The sequence below is a fragment of the Chrysemys picta genome, chromosome 1 (genome assembly GCF_011386835.1).
Source record: "Chrysemys picta bellii isolate R12L10 chromosome 1, ASM1138683v2, whole genome shotgun sequence".
Lineage (NCBI taxonomy): Eukaryota > Metazoa > Chordata > Testudines > Emydidae > Chrysemys > Chrysemys picta.
Genome location: NC_088791.1, coordinates 209,098,803 through 209,116,659, shown reverse-complemented (window position 1 = coordinate 209,116,659; position 17,857 = coordinate 209,098,803). Strand labels below are relative to the sequence as shown.

The 17,857-nt window shown below is 45.4% G+C and overlaps 1 protein-coding gene across 3 annotated transcripts in view; it reads right to left on the bottom strand.

Moving 5' to 3' along the window:
* LOC112059376 (uncharacterized) overlaps positions 1 to 17,857 on the bottom strand; it is a 66,413-nt gene that overhangs the window by 33,126 nt on the left and 15,430 nt on the right. Inside the window, exon 1 of one of the 3 annotated variants that reach the window (XR_010595688.1) lies at positions 2,728 to 2,904. The exons of 1 other annotated variant lie outside the window; for it this stretch is intronic. The gene's annotated coding sequence lies outside the window, so the exon portion shown is untranslated. Of the gene's footprint in view, positions 1 to 2,236; positions 2,686 to 2,727; positions 2,905 to 17,857 lie in introns of those variants that run through there. One more of the 3 variants, XR_010595687.1, reaches the window with a different exon arrangement.

The window sequence follows — 17,857 nt, the reverse complement described above, 5'->3', positions numbered from 1 at the left end:
CCCCCCCCCCCCCGAGTGCCACACCGGGCCGCCCAAACCCCCGGCACGCTGCGCCACGCCAGCCAAACCCCCGCCCCAGTGCTTCACCGCCCCGCCCAAACCCCCGGAGCGCCGTGCCAGCTAAACCCCCGCCCCCTTAGTGCTGCACCAGGCCACGCCGCCCAAACCCCCGAGCGCCACGCCGTGCCACCTAAACCCCCGGAGCACAGCGCTGCACCGCCCAAACCCCCGCCCCTCCCAGTGCCGCGCAGCCGAAGCCCCCGCCCCCCCCAGCGCTGCGCCACCGAAACAAAAAAAAAACCCTCAAGCGCTGCCCCGCGAACAAAAACAAAAACAAAAACACCGCGAGTGCCCCCTGCCACCCCAACATTGGCCACCCCTTATAAGGTGCCGCCCCAAGCACATGCTTGGTCGGCTGGTGCCTGGAGCCGTCTAAATGGGTCCCTGTCTAATGGGTACTGCTGCACAGTTAAATGCAGGTGCAAAATTACACCCGCATATCAGAGGGTAGGTTGGGGCCAGGCTAAAAATTAGTTATATCCTTCTATATACTTGGTCTATGCTGAATAAATAAGTATTCTGCCAATGATAAGTTAAATCGCACAGCATTCTGAGCATTTCTTAGTGAAGAAAAACAATGATACTGTAGATCCTTTATGAAGAATGTGATTTCTTTAATGGGTTCAATCAGATAGTCTTTTAATATAATGTTTGGCATTTAATTTCCTTTCCTGCAAAGCTATTTCATAATTTGATACTGATTTGGGGGGCACTTCTTTTTTGACTGAGAAAAGGCCATTTATTCCTACTCTCTGTTTCCAAAGGCCTTGTTGGAGCTTCACAGACAAGATTTTAAAGCCTCAAATGTTCAAAAATAATCTACTCAAATGGTAATCATGGCATCATAGAAATGTAGGGCTGGAAGGGACCTCGAGAGGTCATCTAGTAGTCCATCCCCACATGCTTAGGCAAGAAGAAGTAAAACCAGACCATCACTGACAGGTAGTTGTCTAACCTGTTCTTAAAAAACACGCACTAATGGGGGATTCCAAAACTTCCCTTGGTAACTTATCAAGTACATAACTACTCTCATAAAGTTTTTCCTAATATCTAACCTAAATGTCCCTTGCTGCAAACTAAGCTGATTACTGTTTTTCCTACTCTCTGTGAAGATGGAGAATAATTGCTAACCATCCTCTTTATAATAACCTTTTACATATGTGAATACTATTATCATGTCTCTCCCTCCCCCCAGCCTTTTTTTCTCTCTAGACTAAACATGCCCAAGTCTTTCAACCTGTCTCCATATATCAGATTGTCTAAATCTTTGGTTATTGTTGTTGTTCATCTCTGGACTCTCTCCAATTTGTCAATCTTTCCTGAAGTGTGGCACCCAGAATTGGATGCAGTACTCCAGCTAAGGCCTCATCAGTGCCCAAGTAGAGTGGAACAATTACCTTCCATGTCTTACATACGACATTCCTATTAATATGTCCCAGAATGATATTTGCCTTTTTTGCAATGACATCACACTGTTCACTCATTCAATTTATGATCCACTATCACCCCAGATCCTTGCAATATACATATCTACAGTTTTTTCTACTCCGGGCATACACTGTGGAGGAACTAAATGACACAAGTAAAAGAGACAAGGAAATTTCTAACAATGAGTATTTAAATAAGCCTCTGTGAAACTGAGGACATTATTTTCACATTTTCCATAATTTTGTTTTCCCCATGATTTCACCCATGACATTTTATATATTCATGACATTTTCCAAAAACATGCAAATTTTGCACTTTCCCATGCTTTTATACTGAAAATCATTTTGCTCAATAATGTGCTTGCTTTCTCTGAAAATGATTTCTTTTTTACTACAAAATATTGCAAAAACCAGGACCAATTTTGAATTCACAATTAAATGTGAAAAGGCTCGAGTGTTGGGATCCTGAATTTTGCTGTGAATATTTCACCCCCTGAAGTATTTGTATTCACTAATACAATTCCCTGACTTCCCCACTCATCTCCTGTCGTAACACAACGTGTACCAGCAAACTCAGGACGGAGTAGATCAAGGCTTTATCAGGATCCAGATCCACCAACATTTCAGAGCCCCAAGATACACTTTTCCTCCTAGCTCCTTCTCTTCCTCCCAGCCACTTGTAAAGCCTATCTTTTTCACACTTCTTGCTGGTTCTCTGAAGTAAGGCACCCCAAAGAAACCAAGCCTACCCCAGCTGTCAGGCAGCACCGTTCATTTGTGCTCTCTTCTTTCTGATCCACTTCTGCTGCTCTCCTTCTTTGATCCACTGCTGTCCTGGGTCCTTTCTGACTGCAAAGCCTGGATTTTAATAGTCCATTTGTTCCTCCTTAATTCTCCAATCAGCAAATCCCTGGAATTATCACTGTTTCTAAATGTAGAGCACCAGCTCTTCTTGTTTCTTCCTTTTCACACCGTAAAATGTATCCCCTTTATTACTAAAACATGAAAATATTTATTATCAGAATGTACTCCCATTACTGTTTTGCTGATTAATACAGTCTCTGGGGCAGTGGCATGTGAAATATTGCTTGTAGTATCTCAGAGCAGAAGCAAACTGCTCTTAAAGCATTCTTTTCAGAGTTTAACAAAAAGAACAAAAATAAATAAGGTCTGTTCCTTGCCAAGATCTGCCTGTTTTAAACTTTTCAATAGTACAAATCATTATTAATGAAGCGCTTACCATTACACTCCCAACAGCATGGTATAAAAGTTACTGCAGTCATCCAAAGGATAAGAAGAAACACAGCAGATAACTCCTGGAGGGGAAAGATTTATGCTCTTTATGGGTTCAAGTTTACATGACAATAAAGGAATGGGGGATGTGTTATCTCTTGAAAGCTTTTGGGGGAGAAATGTGAAAGAAAATGGGATTTTGATTTTCAAATTAATGGGAAAGCAACCAGAGATCAAGGTCTCAGCAGTGGGGAAGTACAGCTCCTATCATCAGCTGTTTGTTTGGTTTTTTTAATATAAAATTGTGAAATAAAGCTGTATGACATGGAGATTTACATTACAATGGTGACTAAAGTAAATGATGTAATGTAAATCTCCATAGTATACAGTTTTATCTAAAAATAACTGAGGAGGAGCTGCACTGCTGATACCTTGGTCTCTGGCTGCTTTCCATTCATTTGAAAAACAAAATCCCATTTCCTTTGTATTTACTTTATATTAAGCATATACAACAACATATTATTGTGTCCGCTCTGCACTGATCAGTCTGTACACCCATGAGTGATGTGGGATGTGAGAGGAGTCCATATGAGCAGTGTCCAGAAAAAAGGGCCTGATCCACTCCATTGAAACTAACGGCATCTTTCCATTGACTTCAATATATGTTGGATCAAGCCCAAAGATGGGGGAGAGAAGGTTCCTTATGAGACTGGCTACTCAGTATCATAAGAAGAGTGGGACTGATCAGTCAAGGCTGTTCTGTAATGGGAACTGAGTTTATGCCAGGTCCTGGCAAAAGGGGAATGGGAGAACTCTTTTGCAATAACAGTATTCAGTGTTTGTCAGCCTAGGACAGAAGAATGTGGAAAGGAGGGAGGGAGGAAGGGGTTAGCAAAAACAAAACAAACAAATGGAAATTTCAATGCCACATTTCTCCTGCAACTGTTTTTTAACAGAAAAAGGAGGAGGAGGTCATTTTTGGTTTTGATTCATAGGGCGTGTGATTGGAAGTACAGCAAGGCTTTTTATAACAACCCAAACCCTCCCACAAGGGTTTGCACAGTTTAGCCAAGTGAACACAGAATCAGTTAATAGGCACCAGAAGTCAGAAATTCTACCGAGGGCATCAGGCTATGTTGCTCCCTGGAGAAATATGCTGAACAGAGGGAAGAGACAACAGTTCTGCTGTATTAAAAATAGGCACATGTTCCGAAATTCAGCATGTCAGCTTATTAAAGGAAACATTTACTCTCCTAATTCAATGCAGCAAGTTAATCAATCATTTGTTACTTAAAAAGAAGATTATAGTGTTAGACCTGTTCATTTTCCTTTGCTTAATTTGCTTGACAGAGTGTGGTTTGGGGATTATTTTCCCCAGATACATTTGCAACAGCTCTGGGCAAATGCACCTGTATTCTCCGTCAAGGGTCCCTCGAGAGCACAAACTCTTAGGTTTCTGGCTCCCAGCTGTCATCTCTCTTGGGTGGAGATCTGCGTCTCTCTCCCTCCTGACCAGGGTATTTCCAGGCTGAACAGTTCCCTGCCTACACTGTATTATTCCCAGCATGCCAGACTGCCTAACTAGGCCAGTGTCTGTGCTTTGCCTTGTCTTCAAAGGCTATGAACAGCTGCAATTGCCAGCAGTAAATAGGTTACCACACAGCCCTTTCTGAGCATGCACATTTACTCTTCAGGTGAAAGCATTACAGAGAAAACATATATTAAAACCAATACAAGAACCTACACGTGTTAATGAGCTTACGAGAGATCATCCCAACTCCACCAATGGCTCTGGTAAGTGATCAGTCCTTCAAATCCCACATGAGGGTTTTTCTGTGGTTACAAGTTCTTAGCGGCTTTAGCTCAGAACAAGAACCCCCCTGAATGGGTTAGGGCTGGTCTACACTGAAAAGTGTATCGGCATAGCTAAGCGTCTCAGGGGTATGAAAAATCCTCTCTCTGGAGAGACATAGCGAAGCCAAACTAACCCCCTGTGTAGACAGTGCTAAGTCAATGGAAGAATTCTTCTGTCAACCTAGCTACCGCCTCTTGGGGAGGTGCCACTGTAGCAGTTTAAGAGCTTGTCTACATTACACAGTTAAGATGACATAAGACAGCTAAAGTTGACCTAACTGTGGAGGTGTACACACTGCTATGCTCTTCCCACTGATTTAACTCTCCTGCTGCACTGACATCATAAAACCACCTCAATGAGAGGCATAGCGCTTAGGGCGATGTACTTAGAGTGACGCAATGTCAGTGTACACGCTGCGTTGCTTACGTCACCCTAAGTGGCCTCCAGGAGGTATCCCACAATGTCCATCGTGGCCACTTGGGTCACCAGTTTGAACTCTGCTGCCCTGAAGCCAGGTACACAGGCATGCGCTCCTCTCCCTTTAAAGCCCTGAGAATTTTTGAAATTCCTCTTCCTGTTTGCTTGGCATGGACAGCTCATATTGCATCGTCCCAGCTGACCATACCAGCTCCCTGCAGAAAACACACTCCTGCCTGGAGCACACCAGAGTTGGTGGATCTGTGGGATCTGTGGAGAGAAGAGGCTGTGCAGTCCCAGCTCCTCTCCAGCCACAGGAACTATGATACCTACAGACAGATTGCTCGTGGCATGGAGGCGAAGGGGCACGAAAGGGACCACACAGCAGTATCATGCTAAGATCAAGGAGCTATGACAGATGTACCAGATGGCAAGGGAGGCCAATCGTAGGTCTGGTGAGTCACCAAAGACATGCAGCTTCTACAAGGAGCTGCAAGCCATCCTCGGCAGCAACACCACCTCCATCTCCAAGAGCCCTCTGGATACTTTGCGGGAGGCTGGAGACAGTGGCCAGTGACCTGAACCCCAAGGACAACATGGTGAATGAGGAAATGGAGTTGGAGGATGATGAGAGGCAAGCGACAAGGATGTGTGGTTGCATGGTGAGCCAGGACCTCTTTTTAACTCTGGAGGGGGCTAGCCAGTCCCAGCTCTCCAGCTCTGGTGCATCTGATGCAGGAGAGGGAAGCTCCGGTAAGTATTCCTTGTGCTTTGATGCTGTAGGGAGGTAGTGCTCTGCTTTTTTTAATCAGGGTAGAAGAGATACTGAAATAACCAACACATGTTTGTATCTGCTTCTCATTCCTCTGTGCAACTAGGCAGAGGGGGGCCTGCAGAAAAGTTTGTTTATGCACACTGGGATGTCATGGGAATCCTCCATGGGGATCTTTAGCAAACTTTCTGGGAGGTACTCTGCAATCCTCTGCCAAAGGTTTCTTGGGAGGGCTGCCTTGTTTCTTCCACCCTGATAAGAACTTTGTTGCATCAATAGGCAATTACTTCTGCAGGCACCATAGCAGCACATAGGTGAGCAGCATACAGACCCGGTCTGCAGCGCAAGCATGCAGGAACTGCGCCCTTGCATCCTCGGTTACCCTGAGGAGTGAGATATCAGCTGCTATCACCCCTGCCTGTGGAAAACAGTGCCAGTATTCAGAATAGTGACCCTAGGTCCATATTGCCCTTCCCCCCCCGGGCCAAACTCACTATGGCTGGAGCTCTCGCCATGCTGTGTGCCTGCCAAGGGAAAGTGAGAAAGTGGTGTCTCTAACTTGTTTGGATCAAGGCTGTGAGTGCACTCACCATAGTGCCTCTATTTTTTTTTAACATCTGCAAATGTGCCCTTGAGGGTCTCCTCTTGCACACTGGCTGAGCGGCTCCATCTGGTAAGGAAATTAAACAGGACGAGTAAGGAAGACATGTTCTGAGAAGTGCTGCGATCCTCTGATGCTTTGGATTGCAAGCAGAAAGCATGGTGAGAGGCTATCAATGAGAAACTGTGAATGGAGAGCCAGGAGAGGAAACAGGGGCAGGAGCGGATGATAAAGCTGCTCCAGGACCAAACAGACATGCTGAGGTCCCTGATTGAACTTCAGGCAGAACACATGTGCTTGCCTCCCCCTGCAGCCCATACAAAACTGTCTTCCAAGCCCTCCCCATACTCCCCCACACACATTCCTCACGTGTTCTTAGGCCATCGTAGTACCCCCTGCACTCCACCCCAAGGGACATGTTTCACAATGACAGCTGTGACATACACCCAGCTGTGAGAGCCTTGTTGGCAAATGTGCTCTTCCTTTTCATGTTTATTGCAGAACATAGAAATGTTTGCATCAATTTTTAGTAAAAATGTACTTACGGAAAGAGAATGAATCTTTATTTGCCCCCTACATATGGTGGTTGCTGCTGAAATTCATACACAGTGGTAATCAGTGCATTTGCATTGTAAAATTAACACACACACGGCAATCATTACAAGGTTCATACTTCGGTGCAAGAAAACAATGCCTGGCTCAATGCGTTAAAGAAATCCACATTACTGTGTTTCATTGTCAAAATGTTCTTTAAAGCCTCCCTGATTCGAATAGCTCCCCAGAGAGCCCCTATAACTATCTTGGTAACTGATTGCTCAAAAGCAGCAGCCAGCCAATCCACCTCAACACTCCACTGCTGCAGAAACTTCTCCCCCTTAGCTTCACAAATGTTATGCAGAGCACAGCAGGCTGTTACGACCATGAGATCACTGAGGTCTAACCTGCCAAAAAAGCAGCACCAGCAACCCTTTAGGTGACCAAGGGCACATTCAATTGTCATTCTGCACCTGCTGAGCCTGTTGTTGAAGCGCTCCTTGCTGTAGTCAAGGTTACCAGTGCAATGTTTCATGAGCCATGGGAGTAAGGGGTAGGATGGGTCTCCAAGGATCACTATTGACATTTCCACATCCCCAATTGGAATCTTCTGGTCTGGAAAGAAAGTCCCTGCTTGCAGCTTTCTGTACAGGCCAGTGTTCCTGAAGATGCATGTTGATGTCAGTGAAATGACCCCAGGGAGCCACCAGTGCTAGCAATACCATGGAAAAGTAGACCTTTCTGTTGATGTACTCCATCACAAGGTGGTCTGGAGCCAAAATGGGGATATGTACGCCATCTATCGCCTTGCCATAATTAGGGAATCCCATTGTTGCAAAGCCATCCACTATTTCATGAACATTGCCCAGAGTCACAGTCCTTCATAGCAGGCGGCGATTAATGGCCGGGCACACTTGCATCACTGCAACCCCCATGGAGGACTTCCCCACTCCAAACTCATTCTTGACTGACCAGTAGCAGTCTGGAGTTGCCAGATTCCACACAGCAATCGCCACTTACTCTCTACTGTTAGGACAGCTCTCATTTTGGTGTCCTTGCACCGCAGGGCAGGGGTGAGTGCCACACACAGTTCTAGGAAGGTGGATTTGTGCCTCCGAAAGTTCTGCAGCCACTGCTTGTCATCCCATATATGCCTCACAATCTGATCCCAGCGGTCCACCATGTGCAGGTGCTCCGTGAATGCCAAAAGCAATCTTGAATTGTTTCTGTCCATGGCACACAGCAGGGCAGACACCACGGTGTCATCATCAGATTTGCAGCTCATGAAATACTGAAGAATCAGCTGTGTTGTGTTCCTAATGCTCATCACAGGACTGAAGAGCAGTGCAGGATCCATGCTTTCAGACAGAGCTGGCGGGCACCCAGTTTACAGAGGCTGTTGAAAAGCAGCACAAAACATAGTAGGAAGCCCATGGAATAATGAGACGAAGAAAACTGCATCATGGAACACCGAGTCTGCCCCTCTGAAGCACAGTGATCCCTTCCCAGAATACCCAGTGGCAGATGGTGGCAAGTTGCACAGTGGGATACCCACCCACAGTGCACTGCTCTGTCAATGCAAGAGCAGCAACTATGGTATGCTCCCCATCACAAGGAGAATTGCGTGAACATGCAAAAGTGATTTAATTACAGTGGTGGATGAATGTTGACGTAACTTATGTCAACTGAATTTTGTAGTGTAGACGTAGCCTAAGTGTTGACTTACTCATAATCTTAGGCCTGGTCTACACTAGGAAATGGGTGTGAAAAATGCATACCCCTGAGTGACGCAGTTAACCCGATCTAACCCCCAGTGTAGACAGCGCTAGGTCCACAAGAGAATTCTCCTATCAACCTAGTCATAGGCACCGACTCTGTGGGTGCTTGGAGGCTGGAGCGCTCATGGGAAAAAAATAGTGGGTGCTCAGCATCCACCGGTGACCCTGTGGATCAGCTGCTCCTCCTGCCCACCAGTGATCAGCTGTTCAGTGGTGTGTGGGAAGTACTGTGGGGGAGGAGAGGAGCGTGGAGGGGAAGAGGCGGGGGAGAGGCGAAACAGGGGCAGGAAGTGGCAGGCTGGGGATAGGGGTTTCGGGGAAGGGGTGGAGTGGGGAAGGGCTCAAAAATGAACACTGCAGCACTCCACTAGAAACCACCCCCCAAATCGGCATGTTACTGTTTATCACTGCCCTACATGTGTTCACAGGCCTCTAGCCAGTTTCTAACCATGTGACAATTCTCCTAAGTAAAACAATGTAATTAATTTTGAGAATAAGATTTCAGAAATGCTTTCTAAAAATCAAAGTATGTCACTACCTTCCCTTCATCCATTAATTGTGGTTGTTCTAACAAAAACAAATGATGCAATGTTACTGTGGTCTGATTTATTCTTTAGAGACTAGAGCTATATGAATAACTGGTTACTTACTGGGATATAACAAATATGATCACATTTAGGGTGACCTTCCAGAAGGAAGATTGTGATATTTATGCTTATTGTTTTGCTATATAATGTTTTCAATCGATCCCTTTTTCACCAGCAGTCTTGATGGTTGCTGTGGGATGCTGAGACCATTCTGAGCTCCTGTTAAGTTGAAATATATCCCTATGGTTATTAATTTTTGAAATATATGGCTACACTTGTCAGCATAGCTCTGGGATATTCTGAAATGTGGTGAATGTTGGGGACCAAGAAATTGTTGGAAGGATGTTCGGCACCTTGCACAGAGATTGCCAATGGCACAAATGGGAATTAGGTGCCTACTTCTCAATGGGACCTAGGCAATGGACTGCCATTTGTGCCTTTGAAAATCTCCCCCATTATGAAGATTTAAAAGGAGAGATGAGGGAAAGAGAAAAGTGTCCATAATTAATTGGTCCAAAAATATCTGGTTCTTAAATGGTTCTCGGAAACAGCCATATTATAGTGAGAAGCGGAATTATTCTGAGGTGTCAAATTATTGTCTCTTAATTGTTTGGCTCTGCTCCTTTCCACAAATCATACCTACACCACAGCTGTTTGAGTCCACCTGAACAGTATGCTCTTTGTGGAGTTGAGAGCAAAGTTTACATTTATGAAATTGTAGAATGAATAGAAAGTCTGATTGTAACACTCGACTGTTCAGCTAGGAAACCCCACCCATTACTGACCTCCTCCCCCCCAGTGTCAGTGGTGACAATGCATCTATGGTAAAGCTTAAGAAAAGTGTAGAGACAGATTTAGGATTGGCTCTTTCATTGGTGTATGATGGAGAACATTCTATCTCATGGCAACCTGCCTAACCTGGAGAGCACTGCAAAGGTTAATCATATTTTTAAAACCCTATAAATAAATCCTTCCCCTAGTGAAGCATGGGGAGCTTGGCTTGAATTTTTAGAAACCCCATTATGTAAAATTAGACTGGACAAAGTGCTTGAAGGCAATGCAGGGAAGGCATTTGGGGACCAAAATGTATCATTTTGTTAACAACTCTTGATTGGCTACTATAAGTCAGGAGCTTTAAAAACTGTTGGAAAAAGAACACATTTATTAACTCTGTCCTCCTCCGTTTTGATGGTGGAGTAGTTAAACACGGAAATGATTTCTCATGTTTCTCTGCCTAACTGGACTGAGTGACACACAAATATTCTCAGAGATCGCGGTTATGGGCTTGGTTTCTATACTGTTTCAATTAAACTCAAAGTGAAGCCACTCACCAGTCCTTGGCAATAGAGATGTTGTGGCCAAATAGGGTGTGATCATACAGTGTAATTTACAGTCTTTGGACTCTATATCCTCAAGAGAAGTAGTTCTCTACTTTAGAACCACAACCACAGAAGCACTGCTAGTGGTCATAAGGCCACAGTCAAAATTTCCCTGTTAAAACATCAGGAGGCAAAAAAGCTAAAGTTTCACTCCTTCCCTAGCTAGGACTGATAAAAGTAAACTGGTACACAATATAAGGGCCTGCCTCTGCTCCCAGTGAATTCATGGGCGGTTTGTGAATGACTACAGTGAGAGCAGGATTGACCCTTGCAAATGTACAATACATTATCTGCTATATTTTTCTTTTTGGTTTAAAGCTAAATACATAAATGAGCAAACACTAAATAAATGCTTGCAGTAGAGAGCAGTGGTTTTATGAACGGAGTCAAAAAGCACTCAATTAGCACAGTGTCATTTGCTGGGAATCATTAGCAAAGGTGATAGGGACCTTTGATAGCCTTGGAGAGGCTTTTAAACAGCTCAGAAAGAGCTTACATTGCCTCCAGTCTCAATGGCATGAGTCATGCACTGCCTGCCAGTGATAGATTTAACTAGTACAGCTGGAAATATTGGTTTTGTGAGTACTGATTGTCAATTAAATATTTAACAGTGTAAATGCATTGGTTTAAACCTAGTGAAAATAGAAATAAAAAAAAGAGAAGGAAATGGCTAACGATGCTTAAACCTGCCTCAAAATATCTTTCTGCTTATAAATACCAGAAGAGGAAACAGATGAAGTTTTATGAAACACAAAAGAACCAATATCCCTCACTAGAGGTGCCATCCTGTGGGAGGCTTAGAGTACTCATTGTCAACAAAGTTGACCCTGTGCACCTCACAGAATTGAGCGCTAAATCAGAAACATTTAATAGCAAGTAGGCCATGATATAGTCTGTACGTATGTCAAAGATGAAGAAAATATGTGTAGCTGGAATGAAATAAAAATTGGACTCTCGGATAAACAGGGTGCAGTGGGGGAGTCAGCTTAATTTTTAGTTCTTGATATTTTAATAAAAGATTGAGTAAAAGAAAGGCTTCACAGTTAAGGGGCTTATTTTCTGAGCACTCACAACTCATGTCCCTCCAAGTTCTGTAGACCCCCAAGGTTACCAGAAAAAGGGCAAGGAACTGAGCCATGTTTACCACCTTCCTAAGACAGTCTGACTGAGGAAGACAACAGTAACCATTGTCCTCCTGCCATCAGTTGGGGTCCTGTTGAGCTGCTCCACGCTTTTTATGTTTTAGTGCTTTTGGAAGAGTCCAGATATTTATTCACAGAAAAAGTGAAGCCGGGGCAGCCCAGTGTAAGCTTTCCACATGCCGGTCTTCATTCTAACCTGCAGGAACCAACCACATGCTAGGAGTGATGAGCGTTCATTTCCAATGCTTGTTCATTCAGTGAATGGCTGGAGCCTGAGCAATTTAACTTGTGACTCCTGGCTTATGGCAGAAGAGTCTCTGAGTGATTTTGAAAATCCAGTCCCTTAACCCACACCCCAGAAGAGCCCTCTAGGAGTGCTAAGCCTAGGGTGACCAGACGTCCCGATTTTATCGGGACAGTCCCGATATTTCCTTCTTTGTCCCGCGTCCCGACCGATGTTCGGTCGGGACGCGGGACAAAGAAGGAAATTTACCCTCTGCTCCGGCGCTCACGCCCCCCCAACCCCGACTCCGCCCCCTCCTTCCCCCATTGGATCTCTCAATGGAGGGAGGAGGTTAGGAGGAGGGTCGGGCAACTACCAGGAGCCTGGGAGGGGAAGGGAAAGTTGCCGCGGCCCCGCCGGGAAGGAGCCGCTGGAGCGCAGCCGAGCGGGAGAGGCGTGGGGCTCCCATGCCGGCGGCGGGACGCGCCGCATGTGCCCACGGCGGGCTGGGGAGCGGGAGGCTCTGCAGGGCTGGGAAAAGCCCTGGCTCCTGCCCGTTGCCCAGCCTGGAGCCCCGGGGAGCCCCTCAGGAGACCGGCCGCTGCTGTGGAGGCAGCAGCCGGGGCTGGCTCTGGCCCGGGTGGGCAGCGTGGGCCGCCGGAGACACGCGGCGAAGAGAGGCTGCGGGGGCGAGACTTGTCCCAGGCAGGGAGGCCGGCGGACAGGGGCGAGGGGCCAGCCGGGGTCCCCATAAACTTCCCCGCTGCTGACAGGGAGCCCCGCGCCTCTCTTGCTTGGCTGCGCTCCAGCGGCTCGCCCCGCCTGGAAGGAGCCGCTGGAGCGCAGCCGAGCGGGAGAGGCGTGGGGCTCCCTGCCGGCGGCGGGACGCGCTGCATGTGCCCACGGCAGGCTGGGGGGCAGGAGGCTCTGCAGGGCTGGGAAAAGCCCTGGCTCCTGCCCGTTGCCCAGCCTGGAGCCCCACAGGTGACCGGCCGCTGCTGTGGCTCGGCTGTGCCAGCCCTGGCCCCTTGCACGCCCGCGCCGTGGCCAGCCCCGGACTTTGTTTCTTGTCCCCCCCCCTGCCCTCTTTATCCCTAGCCCCTTCTGCATCGGGGCCAGCTTTTGCCCTGGGGTGGGCAGCACGTGCGCCCGGCGCGGCTGGGGCCTGCTAATGCCCCCCCCCCGCCCCTGCGAAACTGCTTTTTTTTTTTTTTTTTTTTTGGCTCCGCCGCCATTTTTTTTTGCTCCGCCCCCCCCCCGCGTCCCGATATTTCATCCCTGTGGTCTGGTCACCCTAGCTAAGCCCTTGGAGCAAACCACCTGTTTTGAAAATCCTCTGAATGGCTAGCCATTCTCTGAGCCCTGGTTGGGCCACACAAGCCATGTGCATTCACAGCAGCTTGCTGGCATTGGTGCTCAAGTACACCATAATTTTGAAATACAGTTTATAACACTGAGAAACCAATTGTTCCTTCATTGCAACATTCTAATGGCATTAGTGTCCCTATATATGATGTTGGCACAGCAAACTTATGTCGCCAGTGCATGTGACACTGCGTCACAGTCACCGACACCACATCCAATGTGCTGATGTCAAGCAATTGACCAGAGAACTCTCCCAGTCAGGCACATTAGGAAGGCTGCAAATAGATTGTCTACAAATCTGATATTCATTTGAAGAAAACAGAAGCCTAATTTGGATATGTATTTTTTAAAATGCTGCATTTTATCCCAGAAGAAAAATCCAAAAAGAAATAATAAGAAAAGACCAAATTTCACAGCAAGGGAACCATATGACCATATTAGACGCATCTACACAAATAACCAGCTTGCAGTCCTTGTAGTCTCTCTGGGGTATTAGAAGGTGTCAAAAAGCTCTTTTTGATTTGGTCTTTGACAGGTTGCCATCCTCTCCAATTCTCTAGCAGCTAAATCTAGATAATTATCTGCATACGTTTTCAATAAATCATTAAAATACCAAGAAAAGGAATTATTGCAAAATTGTCTGCAGTGTAGACTTTCGATGCTTATATTGGTAAAATAGTGACATCTTGTGGTGAGAGGCAGAAATGAAAGCCACACAGGTACATTTTCAAAATAAAAGCATTTCAAAGGAGTAGGTTAAATTCCCCAAAATGTTTTAGATCACCAGTGAATTAAGTTTTCTGGTTTCAATTTAATTCCTGGTTGTAGACTTTGAGAGTGACCTAAACTTTTCTTTGGTATAGACAACATGAATGGGAGTATAAATGTGGACAATCATTAATCCAGAACATGTAAAATTTCTTTTAAATGCGGTCATTTTCTTTCAGAAACAGGATATATAATCACCTTAGCATACAAGGGGGACAAAAACCATTCAAACTTCCTTTTCCACCTCTTCCGCCTCCCTGACTTTGCTCCTATTTTTATCAGCAAACCAGGTGTTTTAAAATACACCCGCTTGAGAAATGTTATGCAGAGCTATTCAGAAGAAAGATGAGCTACATATCAGGCTTATTCAGGTTAGAAGAAAGGGACCAATGGTCTATGTAAGGAGGAGATGCTATTAGAGCTCTGTAAAAATTTCGTAAGAAAGCCCAAGACTAAATAAAACAAGTGAATTGTGCTACACCCTCATAGGTCAGGCCAGATTTGAGGAGATTTGCAAATTTGATAGCTGCTCTGTATTGTTTTAACCTGAAATGACAGGAAAATTGGCAGTTTGCTCTTCATTCTTCTTTGAATTTGGGGTTCTGTACAATCCCCAAGCAATCACAAAGTTAATTGGATATGAACCTACATGAATTAAAAGGAAAAAGGATTGCAAGAGCCTCTATATACTAAAAGCCCCAGTTTCCATACTGTCCTTAGTTGCTGCCCCATCCACTGAATGTGACTTTCAACACTGGCACAAATTGTTAACCTTGTTAGTGTATTTCTTGATCTCAGTATGGACAAGCTAACTGCAAATTATGGTTATTTTGAATGAATGATGATCTGATTTACATGATTGGTAACCTGTGCCTGGTATTACATTATGCAACTAAAATGTTATGCCTATATACATATATTTTATAACTGTCTAAAAAATTGGAATCTTTTTGTCAAGATAATAACATTGTTGGGACAGCACTTCTCATTTTCAAGGGTATTCTGGGGACAAACAGGGAAATTAAACCCACAATATTATACAGAAAACACATCATAGTCAGAGAAGTGATATACAGGAACAAGGGATATTCGGTTCCTCAGTCATCCATCATGGGAAAGTTTCAACACTTGACAGCAGTTTTGCATCAAGAGGCAATTTATTCCAACGTGATGGCAAAAGGTAGGCAAAAACTATATGTTTTACACTGGCATGCTGAAAATTACAAAATAAATCTTAAATAGCATTCAGACAACAAACAAGTCAAATATACTGGCAATGGCATATGACTAATAGCACACTTATATAAAATGTGATGCCAGGGAAATCATTTTCCCTCATGCAAGGAAATGCATACAAGCTAATTATTGCAAAATCTAATGATGCGTATATTGGCTGCTGTGGGCAGTGAGCATCCAAAATTCACCAAGCTTGTTTAATAACCATTAAGTAGAGAAAGATGCTTATGCTAAACTCAGTATCGCAGCACAGGAACTGGCATTTGCTCAGCTATTGTCTGCCTAACCTCTAACTTCTGAGTGTGTCCAAATCCAGAAAGGGCAGCCTATGTCAGGTGTACATGTCAGTCACAAGAAGGGCCTGTAATAGGGCACACATGCCTCCACCCAAGGCAGGAAGGGGTTAATGGGCTACTAAAGGCCCAATTAGTCAAAATTCAGACAGCTGGAGCAGGAAGCAAGCCTCCAGGGAGGGACTTAAAAAAAAAAAACCTTGCCCTATAGGAAGGGGTAGGCAGAGAGAAAGCAGATATGAAGGACTTATTGTGGGAGAAAGGCCAAGGGCCTATTGCCTGCCATATCTCCTGGAAGAATTGGAAGCGTTTGTTGCTTCAGAATTGTTTTGATCTCTGAGTGCCTTGGAGGGGTAGAACTGTAAGTAATCTAGCCAGGGAGCTAAGTCTCTGCAACTCAGAAGGCATTGGAGGGTGGGCAGAGCAGCAGAAGACCAGCTGGGAAACTGAGACTGAGTGGTTGCTGCACTGCAGGATGCCAGAATGGGGCACCTGGTAGGGAGGTGCTGTGACAGGGCCATATAGGCACGGTGTTGGGGTTGATGGAGCTGCACTGCACATGGCAAGCAATGGAGACGTTCTGCTTCAGAGAGGCAGAATGCTATGGAGCTGTGCAGGGGGAGCATGTACCAGCCTACACTCTGACCAGGAATGGTCAGGAATCTAAATACCTTTGAGGATCAGCGCTGCACTGTAGTGCTTAAGACCCACTCAGGAGTGGGAGAAGCACAGGATTCCATCCCAGGAAAGGTGAAGGCAAAAGGCCTAATACCTGAGGAGGATGCACTCAGAAACCAGGGAGAGGGTCAAAGGTACAGCTAGATGGATACAGAGCCAGACTCCATTCTGTGCAGGTACAGGGACACAGAAGGGAAAATGTGCACCCTCTCTATTCAGTGGTTTCTGGAGTTTAGCCCCTGATAGAGGCTAGAGCGGTCCTCAGTTGTATGCCTTCTTCATTGAGCACGATGGGGCTTTGCAAGTGTGCAAAGTAGCCAGGTGCATGTCTGATGTAACCATGCCTTCTCCCACCCCCCAATCCACCTCCTCTATAGTCTGCTCTACCCACAACCTGTCTCTATTGTGCCCCAGAATGCCACCTACATTCAGTGCTGTTGTGCAGGTGGACATAGGGGCCTCTGAAACGAGGGCATTTCTCCAGGCCCTTACCTACATGCCCTGCAACCCATTTGCACCAGCCTAGCTGAACTTGGCCCACAGTAGATAGTTGCTTGTGGGGATTGAGTATTCCTTGGCTTATAACTGGGTGTGTGATGTACAGGGATAGACCATATATCCTTGTTATAGAACAAGCAGCATTGGTATTAGTGATTAGAGCAAAGGATTGCTCCTGGAGTCTTTTTCCTCTCATTCCGCTGCCTTCAATGGAGTTTTCCTGATTTGCACTAGGAATAATAATAGCATTGACGTCAATGTTGTTACACTGGTGTGGAGGAGAATCAAGTTTCAGGTTTATACCCCATGGCTCTTATCTAACAATTATTTAAATTGGACTGCTGCATATGGACGCAAATGTGTTTCGCACTTAACTATTTGGGGAGAGATCTTCAAAGGCACAAGTAGCCCTTGTATGTCCTAACTCCCCTTTGATTTTTGCAATGGGAGATAGGTGCCTCACTTCCCACCTGTGTCTATGAAAACTGTCATCTTTGTGACTTTCCATTCCTCTACTGAGAGTTTAGTTCTCAGCGAAATTCAAGAGTCCTGGATCTGTTTGTTTAAATTTGTCCAGCCATGCTTAAAAGTTAACACCACACACACGGCTGTTTGGAAAAAAGCCCAGGGAAATGGTAGCAAATCATAGTTATTAAAGTGATGCACAGCAAAGCAGCCTGTGAACAAGAGGAGTGCAACGCCTATTTCCTGCAGTGACACAATGATGAGACAGTGCCCACTATGTCTACGCTAAGGAGATGCTTTTAAGATAGTACCTCAATGAAAGTCATTAGAGGAAGGCTTTTGATGAGCATTAATTTTTACATCAGGAAAAATAAATGAGTCTCCACTTCCTTCCTTCCTTCTTCCTATGTTTTCACCTTCAGGTTAAGGTCTTAGCAAGGACAAAAAGCTGATACTTTTGCAGCTCACAAATCAGAATTAACTGTTCCCATGCCAATCTGAGTTTGGAGAAAATTTCCTTTCTAGATTGCAGCACTGTGAGCTAGT